Raw genomic sequence first — 10,984 nt, 5'->3', positions numbered from 1 at the left:
AAACAGATACAATATTTAGGCCGGATATGGTCGGATTGAATGCTATGGAATCAACGACAGTCTTCATTAAAAATCATTGCATTCTCACACTGATTGACACGAGAGCAAGATCTAATGAATGATTTATTTAAACAATCACCTGAAGAAGTGCATTTTACACCTTGGATGGATGACAATGCTTACACAACATCTCACCAGTGTGCTAAAGGTGTAGAAATGCGTCGAAACAATTGTAGTGACTTTAAATAAAGAACATCTTCCATTCTATTTTCTATCACTCATCTCTATATACACATCTCTGGATCCGTCTACGATTCACTTTCTCTCTGTCTGTGTGTCCATCAATATTTGTTTCTCTGTATGATTTTTATATAAGGACAAACATCAAACTGATGGATCGTTTGATATTTTTTAGTAGAGTAATATATTTTGTTTCAAGTTTACAAGGGAGTGGATGACAGTAACTTCAAAGTTTCAGTTACGTAGCCTTCATCAGTGGCTTCAAAGTCACAATCAACTTTTTCTTAGTAATAAAATATCTGCTTACCTAAATAATTAATTACACATGTACTTATAGGTAATATATAAACAAACACACACATATGGATATACATATACACACACACACATCTCTACCTGTCTTACTTTCTATCTATCTAACTATCTGTCCATATTTGTGCGTGTGTACACACACATATATATGCATACACACACACATATATACAAAGAGAAATACATATAGATATTTATGAAAACGCACATATACACACACAACAATCTACATACACACATGCACATACATATATGTGTATATATATATGTATATAGAAATACAGATAAATATTTATGTACACACACATATATACATACAAACCCATATACATACATGCACACGTATACATGTGCAAATACAAATAAAATACACACACACACATATATATATATATACATCTATATTTATTTAAGTGTGTGTGTGTATGTGTAAAAAAAAGTGTATAATATACAATAAATATATATATTCATTTTGTGTAGATCATTCTTCGAGAAAAACAATGGTGATGCACTCACTTACAGATTTGATGTGCAAATGTTTAAAATGAAGCAATGCTGTTTATTTTGAATGCTTCCTATTTGGAAAATGCAGTATCAATGCATGTTTGCAATTTCTGATGCACACAAAGCTTTAAAATGCACCAACTGTTTACATAGAGTGTGCACATAAGCTGAGAAAGGCATCATATTTGCACATGTGATGCACAAGCTCTCAAAGTGCTGCAATATTTATTTGCGCCGAGCACACAACATTCAAGAAATGCAAAATTGATGCATGTTTGTATTTTTGATGCACGGAGCTTTGAAATGCACCAATGCTATTTACAACAAATGCACATCAAATCACTGAGAAATGCATCGTAAATGCATCTTTCACTTTGTTTGGCCTGTGAATCCGTAAAACACTACAGATGCATCTATTTGCATTAAGTGCACATGCAATAAAGAGAAATGCAGTATAAATGCATAAATCAGTCGGTTGAGCATCAAACTTTTATGAGTTAACCTTATGGGTGGATCTGAGGTTCATGTGTTCAAGTACAGCAGGTCCTTTTAATATGTGCAGCTATGTCAGGGTGGTTAAGAAAATCTCTTGGCAACCCCATGGTTTTGGGATCAGCCCCACCGCAGGGCGATGGCCAATGACCAATGTCTTGAGAGCGGATTTGGTAGACAGAAACTGTGTGGAAAAACCATTGTCTGTAGGGGTGTCTGTATTTGGCCCCCAGACACGTGACAAGCCCTGGGAAAGGAGGGATTAAGCACACATGCAACAGGCTTTTCAGAAGACACTTGCCCAATGTGCCATGCAGGAGGATTGAACCCAGGACCATGTGGTTGGGCGGCAAATTTCCTACCGCACAGCCACGCCTGTGCAGTGATGAGGGGGGGACAAATACACATACACACACGCACATATATATGATGGGCTTCTTTCAGTTTCCATCTATCAAGGCTTTGGTTGGCCTGAGGCTATAGCAGAAGGTACCTGCCCAAGGTGCCACATGGTGGGACTGAAACCAGAACCATGTCGCTGGGAAGCAAGCTTCTTACCACACAGCCACGTCTGTGTGTGTGTGTGTGTGTGTGTGTGAATGTAAATAGAGCAAATGTTATGATGTTTGTTATGAATATTACAAATATCTATCAGGACAATGTGTTCCTTTACACTCCCTCCCAGCCCCCCCCCCTGCTGGGGTTGTTGTTTTCTTCTGCCAAATTTATTCTAAAACATTTCTGTTTAATGTAAAAAAAAAAAAAAAGGGAAATTATTCTTTCCAAAACTGCAACAAAGGTATGTTGGCCTCGAGTGCAACGTGTCTTCGAAATGCCATGCAGATGCCAGCATCTGATCCACGCGCGCATCATCTCTAAAAGCCATCTTGCAAATGCCACACCGACCGACGTGCATATTTTATCATCTGGCTCGGCTGCATGGCGGCGTCACTAGTGTTGAGAAGCTGCACATGTGTGCAGCGGGGCAGGAGGGGTGGTGCAATTGGGTGTTGTTGTTAACTGCTGCATCAGGAAGTTTGCCTTAGAGTTTGTAGTAGTGAAGGTGTGTGGAGCGTGGTGTCTGGTGCGGCGTGTGTGTGTATGGGGTTTGGTTAATTAGAGACAGCTGTGGAATGGGGGTGGGGGGGGTAAGGGTACACGGGTGGAGAGAAAAGGTGGGGTTAGATAGAAAGATAGATAGATAGTGAGGGAGGGAGAGACAAGAGACTAGAGAGGAAGTGTAGATGTGTGTGTGTAAAAGCACAATAAGATACAGAGGGTAATAGAGAGGAGGGGGAAGAGACAGATATATAGAAAAGTAGAGTAAAAGAGAGGTGTGTATGTATGTGTGTATATGTGTGCATGTTGCATGTGTGAGTGTAAAGGTGTAGTAAGAGAGAGAGGGGAGGAGCAGAATGAGAGAAAGAGAGAGACAGAGAGATAGGCACACACATACATATGAAGATACAGTGGCACGTAAAAGCACCCCCTACACTCTCGGAGGGGTTGGCGTCAGGAAGGGCATCCAGCTGTAGAAACTCTGCCAGATCAGATTGGAGCCTGGTGTAGCCATCTGGTGTAGTCCTCAGTCAAATCGTCCAACCCATGCTAGCATGGAAAGCGGACGTTAAACAATGATGATGATGATGATGATGATATATATATATATATATATATATATACATACATACACACTTGTATATGTGCATACATATATATATATATATATATATATATATATATATATATATATGTATATATATACTCACACTCATACATACACACACAAACACGGAGAGAGAAAGCTTGATGTATATATATATATATTCCAGACGGAGAACCTAGTAAATTGTCAAAACTGGAACTTTCCAGAACTAAAGACAATCATTAATGCCAATTTAAGACAGCAAGATGGAGCAACAGGGTGCACAGGTGCCAAGGGGGTGACAAATAGTCTGTGAAACACGTGTGATTTTTCTGGAGATGAAATAGAACAGTTAAATATTTATAGAAGCTAATTTCAGCAATGAACGGCCACGACTGCTTTGATGTTTAATCGGTGAGTTATGTGGTTTCGCAGGAGAGAAGTAGTCGATATATGGTTCGAAACCGTCAGAGGTCGAGCGGTTGAGTTTAATCGCAAATTAGTATTTATAATGTTTAATGTGTTTTAATATCAGCTATATTAAAATCTCAGCCGTTGACTTAGGTAGAAATATTTGCGTGCATGTGTGTGTGAGTGTGTGCTTGTAGAAGTGTGTGTGTGAAGTTGTCTGTGTGTAGACATATAAATATACACACACACACACATATATATATATATATACACACATATATACATATATTTATACACATATATACATTTATATATATATATATATACACATATGTACATATATATATACACATATATACATTTATATATATATATACACATATGTACATATATATATACACATATATACATTTATATATATATATACACATATGTACATATATATATACACATATATACATTTATATATATATATACACATATGTACATATATATATATATATATATATATATATATATACATATATATATATATATATACACACACACATATATACATATATTTATACACATATATACATTTATATATATATATATACACATATGTACATATATATATACACATATATACATTTATATATATATATACACATATGTACATATATATATACACATATATACATTTATATATATATATACACATATGTACATATATATATATATATATATATATATATATATACACACACATATATACATATATATACACTAACACACACACAAACATACACTCTTAACACATAAACACACACACATACATACTCCTAACATGCACACACACACATATACACTCCTAACACATACACACACTCACAGACGTGTGTGTGTAGATATGAAACATTCACATTTAATGTATATGAAGACAGACACAAAGCTGAAACTAACCATATATATTAATATACCCCACAGGTATATACACATGGGTGTGTGTATATACATGCACACACCCTCTCTCTCACACACACACATACGCAAGCATAGAGGAGTGGATGTTTGATGATGATGATGATGATGATGATGATGAATCATCTGACAGATACACACATATTGAACAGACACACATACACACACACACACATACACACACACACACACACAAAACTGCCAAAGTGTTTAAATGAATATATATACATGTGTGTTAGTATATATATATGTGTGTGTGTGTGTAGTTTTTGCACTCATGAAACCCACCCCCACTCCACCCACCACCACTGCAAGTATAAAACAATTAATAAACAATCACCATGGCAACTGTAGTTTCGGAATTTAAATGCTGGCACACTGCTCCGTTCCTTCTTCTTTTGTAGAAAGTAATAAATTTGATTTCTTCCTGTGTCATGTCTGTGCGTCAGTGTGCGTGTGTGTGTGTGTGTGTGTGTGTGTGTGTGTGTGTGTGTGTGTGGTGCAGTGTTGTCTTCCGTATGTGTGAGCAATTTATGTTGAGTGTGTATGAATGTGTATGCTGGACGAAACACTTAGCAAGTATTTTGCCCGTCACTCTGTTCTGAGTTCAAATTCCGCCGAGGTCAACTTTGCCATTTATCCTTTCAGGGTCGATAAATTTATGTGCTTTTTGTGGAACCATCACCGGAACTTTAAAGACAAGCTTCTCTCAGTATCTGTCAACCAAATTTGTTCACAAGACTTTGGTCGGACCAAAGCTATGGTAGAAGACACTTACCCAAGGTACCATACAGCAAGATTCAATCCGAAACCATGTCATTGGGGGTGGGGGGTGAGAAAGCAAACTTCTCACCACACAAACATGGCAGCACTTCATTTAGAAACCTCCATGTCCCCTTTCTCTTAGCACCACATGATATATATCGTCATCCCCCAGGACTGACTCATCCATTTGGATAATAAAACACTCCTGTAATTGCTAGCCTCTCCTCGACTACAATATCAGGCCAATTAGCCAGAACCCCATTTACTGCGAGACTGTCATATCCCACGCTACGTATGGCTGGCCGTGGTTGTTTTGTTGGCGCTCTGAAACCTTCGCTGTCAATATTTACTAATCCTGGCATAATTCCCACCGAATGAAACACCCCCACCCCCATAACTACCACTCTCCACTCCACCCCAACTACCATCATCATCATCATCATCGTTATTATTGTTCTGTGTTTTAATACAGCGGCTAATTACCAAACATAATTATCTCAAGCTTGTTTATGCACCATAAAAATAGGAAATTGTTGTCGGTGCTGCTGTTGTTGTTGTTATTAAGACAACTGTTATTGATGCAATTTACAGGACGCTGTGGGTGGTGGAGGTGGTGGCAGCGGTGGTGGTCGTCGTGGGGGTGGGTGGATGTTTGGAGTGTCGCTGGTGGTGGCTTGGTGCCGTTCGATATAAGTGTACACACACACATATATTTATATACATATATATACATATATAGACATACAATATACATAGATACAAAATTACATATGTGTATATATATATATATATATATATATATATATATACACATTCACACACAAACATACATATATATATACATACATATACAGATATATAGACACGTACATATAGAGACATCTATACAAGCATAGAAACATATATGCACATACATACACATAGACTTATAAATACAGGCATATATATAAATATACACACACATACAGACATTCTTTTCTTTTACTTGTTTCAGTCATTTGACTGTGGCCATGCTGGAGCACTGCCTTTAGTCGAACAAATCCACCCCAGGACTTATTCTTTGTAAACCTAGTACTTATTTCATTTGTGTCATTTGCCGAACTGCTAAGTTACGGGGATGTAAACACACCAACATCGGTTGTCAAGCAATGTTGGGGGGACAAACAGACACACACACACACATATATATATATATATATCACCTCCACTGATTCTAGGATACAATCTTCCTCTTTCAAAGTGATCTAAATTAAAATTTTCTGCAATCTAAATTGCATGTCAATTAATATTTCAAACACCAGCTTAATTAATGACAGTCCATCATCATCATCATCATCATCATCATCATTTAATGTCCGCTTTCCATGTTAGCATGGGTTGGACGGTTTGACAGGAGCTGTCCGGACTCCAATCGTCTGTTTTGGCAAGGTTTCTACACCTGAGTGCCAATTCCTTAACATAAACGTGCTGGGTGATTTTTACGTGCCACCAGCATATGTGCCTTTTATGTGGCACCGGCACCCAAAAGGTATGTGAGGAAAACAATTAACTTCACGCATCTTATCAAGTACAGCAAATCGCCACCCCTTCCGATCCCTTGTCATTTCCTCACTGAGGCCCAGCGTCTACAAAATTCATTGAAACAAATGCAGAATAGATCAACAGAAATATGGTAACAAAAGGGTTGAAGTGATCAAGGTTAAAAGCTGAAATCGAAATTGCATGACAATTTATGCTTTAAACACTAGTTTAATTAACGACAGTTATTTTACAAAAACCCTCGTTACTTTCAAAATTTAATCGCAACAAAGTTCAGCAGAAAAATATGGTAACAAAAGAATTAAATTGATTGAGAAAATAATATTTTCTGCAAAGTAAATTGCATGTCAATTTACATTTCAAACACCAGGGTAAATTAACGAAATTCATCATTATTTTCAAACTTAAATTTAGACAGAAACAGTGAATTTCAAGAGAAATATGATAAGAAAAGAGTTAAGAGTTAACGAGACCCGGTTAGACAGAGTCAGACTAATTAAGAGAAAGAGATGAAGCAAAAACTAAATCAGTTTATGTTTTTTATTCCAAGATGAAATCTGAGGAATTTTATAAATGTGACATCCCAAATGTTATTCACAGTGGATCATATGTGTGTGTGTGTGTGTGTATATATATATATATATATATATATATATATATATATATATTGATAATTAAATATGCATGGAATCAATCTCAGCCCATGGGAATTGGTATGGCTATTCAAATATCAACCACTGCTTTTGTTACAACCTGCTACATAGTGTGTGTATGTGTGTGTGTGTGTGTGTGTGTGTGTGTGTGTGTGTGTGTGTACTGTTCAGTGAAGTTAAGATCAACAAAAGAAGTGCGCCATCTGGTGAGAGATAAATATTATTTAATTAACACATGTCTTTTATGTGTCATTAATTGTTTTGTGTGATGAAAACATCTCAGCGTTAAAATAAATATATCTAATCGAACCAAATTCGATGACTGGCACCTGTGCCAGTGGAGCGCTAACTGTACCATCCGAGCATGACCACTGCCAGAGCAGCTGTCTGCCTCCCGTGCTGGTGGTGTATATTCTCACCTGGATGGGACGTCAGTCCACCGTAACAGTACTCACTTTGGCCAGCTGACTGGACTGGAGCAACGTGAAATGGAGTGTCTTGCTCAAGAACACAACGAGTTGCCTAATCCAGGAATCGAAACCACAATCTTACAATCATGAGTCTAACATCCTAACCCCTGAGCAGCAGTATGTCTATTTTTGCCCAGCTGTATAAATCTGTCTCGACAGGCAGGTGTACAGGTAGGCAGATATAGAGATGGGCAGGTAGGAAGGTAAACGGATGAGTCAACAGTTGATTGGCTTAATGGATGGATAGAGAGGGAGAGAGAGAGTGATATAGACAAGTAATTAGATAAATACATCCATATACACAAACAGGTAAGTAAACAGATACATATCGAAATGTCAATATACATGTGTCACACATAAACTACACACACACATATATATATACAAACCTAACAAACATTTATTGATGTATATACACACATCACAAATTATTATGTAAACAAAATGACATCCAGTCAAACAACTTGTGAAGATGGAAGCATTGGTCATTCTCTCTTCTACACACACACACACACACACACACACACACATACAACTATGCAAAAATATATGTAGAAATACATAACCACATGCAAAACCCAATATATATATACATACACATAATTACCCAACACATATATATCTATACATACATACATACATACATATATATATATATATATATATATATATATGTATGTATGTATATATATATTCTTTTACTTGTTTCAGTCATTTGACTGTGGCCATGCTGGAGCACCACCTTAAAGGGTTTTAGTCAAAGAAATCAACCCCAAGACCTCTTAAGCCTAATATCGGTTGTCAAGCAATGGTGGGGGGGACAAACACAGACACATAAATATGACACGCTTCTTTCAGTCTCTGTCTACGAAATCCACTCACAAGGTTTTGGTCGGCCCAAAGCTATAGAAAACACTTGCCCAAGGTGCCACGCAGTGGGACAGAACCCAGAATCACATGGTTGGGAAGTAACTTTCTTAGCACACAGCCAGCGGCAGCCTGAGGGGGGAAAAGAGAAGCAGGGCACCCTAAAACCACATTTCAAAGGACCATTGAGAATGCAAAGAGACAAGAAGGGCAGAGAAGCTGGAATGAAGCCAGGACAGCGGCGGAAAAGAGAGCCGATGGGAGAGATGACATGATGCTGAGGCCTCAAATGCCACATGGCACGGAGAGGACTAAGTAACTAACACCGTAAAGTGGCTGGCATTAGGAAGGGCATCCAAGCATAGAAAACCAAGCCAGAACAGACAAATGAAGCTTGGCACAGTCGTCGTGCTCTTTGGATCATGTCATATTAAGCATCCAACCCATGCCAGCATCGAAAGCAGACAATTAATGATGGGGATAATCTTTCCTCACAGCTAATTCAATGTTTTGCCAGCGGCTTTGACTTGTTTCACAGTTTTCATGCTTCTAAAGACATCCTTCAACCAAGTCTTTGAAGCCATTGAGGCATTCAGTTGTTCACTAAGAGTGCTCAACAACTTGGAAATCAATATGTGGCTATGACCAATGTCTCGCTGGCAAACCAACAGAATAAATATCAATATACATACATACACACACGTTTTTATATTCTTTTATTCTTATACTTGTTTCAGTCAATTTGACTGTGGCCATGCTAGAGCACCACCTTGAAGGGTTTCAGTCGAATAAATCAATCCTAATAGTTATTCTTTATAAACCTTGTACTAATTCCATCAGTCTCTTTTGCTGAACTGCTGTGCTATGTGGAACATAAACACACTAACATTCGTTGTCAAGTGATGATGGTGGGGACAAACACGGACACAAACACACATGAACATGTATATATACATATATACAACGGGCTTCTTTCAGTTTCCGTCTACCAAACCCACTCACAAGGCTTTGGTCGGCCTGAGGCTATAGTAGAAGACACTTGCCCAAGATGCCACGCAGTGGGACTGAACCTGGAACCTTGTGGTTGGGAAGCAAGCTTCTTACCACACAGCCATACCTGCACATTATATATATATATATATATGTATCATCATCATCATCATCGTTTAACGTCCGCTTTCCATGCTAGCATGGGTTGGACGATTTGACTGAGGACTGGTGAAACCGGATGGCAACACCAGGCTCCAGTCTGATTTGGCAGAGTTTCTACAGCTGGATGCCCTTCCTAACGCCAACCACTCAGAGAGTGTAGTGGGTGCTTTTACGTGTCACCCGCACGAAAACGGCCACGCTCGAAATGGTGTCTTTTATGTGCCACCCGCACAGGCCAGTCCAGGGGCACTGGCAACGATCTCGCTCGAAAATCCTACAGGAGCCAGTCAGGCGGTACTGGCAACGGCCACGCTCAAAATGGTGCATCTCATGTGCCACCCGCACAAGAACCAGTCCAGGGGCACTGGCAACGATCTTACTTGGCTTGCCGGGTCTTCTCACGCACAGCCCATTTCCAAAGGTCTCGGTCCGTAGTCATCGCCTCGGTGAGGCCCACATATATATATATAGTCAACTAGAAGCCAGAAGAGAAAGAACAGTGTCTGAAAAGGTGCTTATACACACCTCGACCACAATAACCAGTGGTCTTAGTAGAAAGCAACACACACAAACACATATACATATATACACATATATACATAGACAGTTAAGCCGGAAGATATCTTGGAGTTCAAGAAGTTATGAAAAGGAGGTTAAATGGTTTTGAGACGAGATGGTGATGACGATGGGGGGGGGGGGGGGCTGAACGTACTTGAGAATGGTGTCGTCACACACGGCCTCAGCAGTGGGTCTGTGTCTGCTTTACAGAGATTGCTATATACACAGATGTGTGTGTGTGTGTGTGTGTGTATAAATATATATGTGATTGTGTGTATATATGTATGTATGTATATGTGTGTCTATATAAACGTGTGTGGGTGCATATATATCATCATACATATATAAGTATGTGTGTTTATATACATGCATGTATGCGTTAGTGTATGTGTGTATATTATGTACATATCCAT

General features: G+C 38.5%; 1 protein-coding gene across 2 annotated transcripts in view; it reads right to left on the bottom strand.

The window, feature by feature from the left end:
- LOC106876523 (dystroglycan 1) overlaps positions 1 to 10,984 on the bottom strand; it is a 68,675-nt gene that overhangs the window by 41,070 nt on the left and 16,621 nt on the right. The gene's annotated exons all lie outside the window — the stretch shown is intronic.

Source organism: Octopus bimaculoides, chromosome 29 (genome assembly GCF_046866305.1).
Source record: "Octopus bimaculoides isolate indiv1 chromosome 29, ASM4686630v1, whole genome shotgun sequence".
NCBI lineage: Eukaryota > Metazoa > Mollusca > Cephalopoda > Octopoda > Octopodidae > Octopus > Octopus bimaculoides.
The sequence above is the reverse complement of the archived record's forward strand: the minus strand, read 5'-3'. Positions and strand labels throughout refer to the sequence as shown.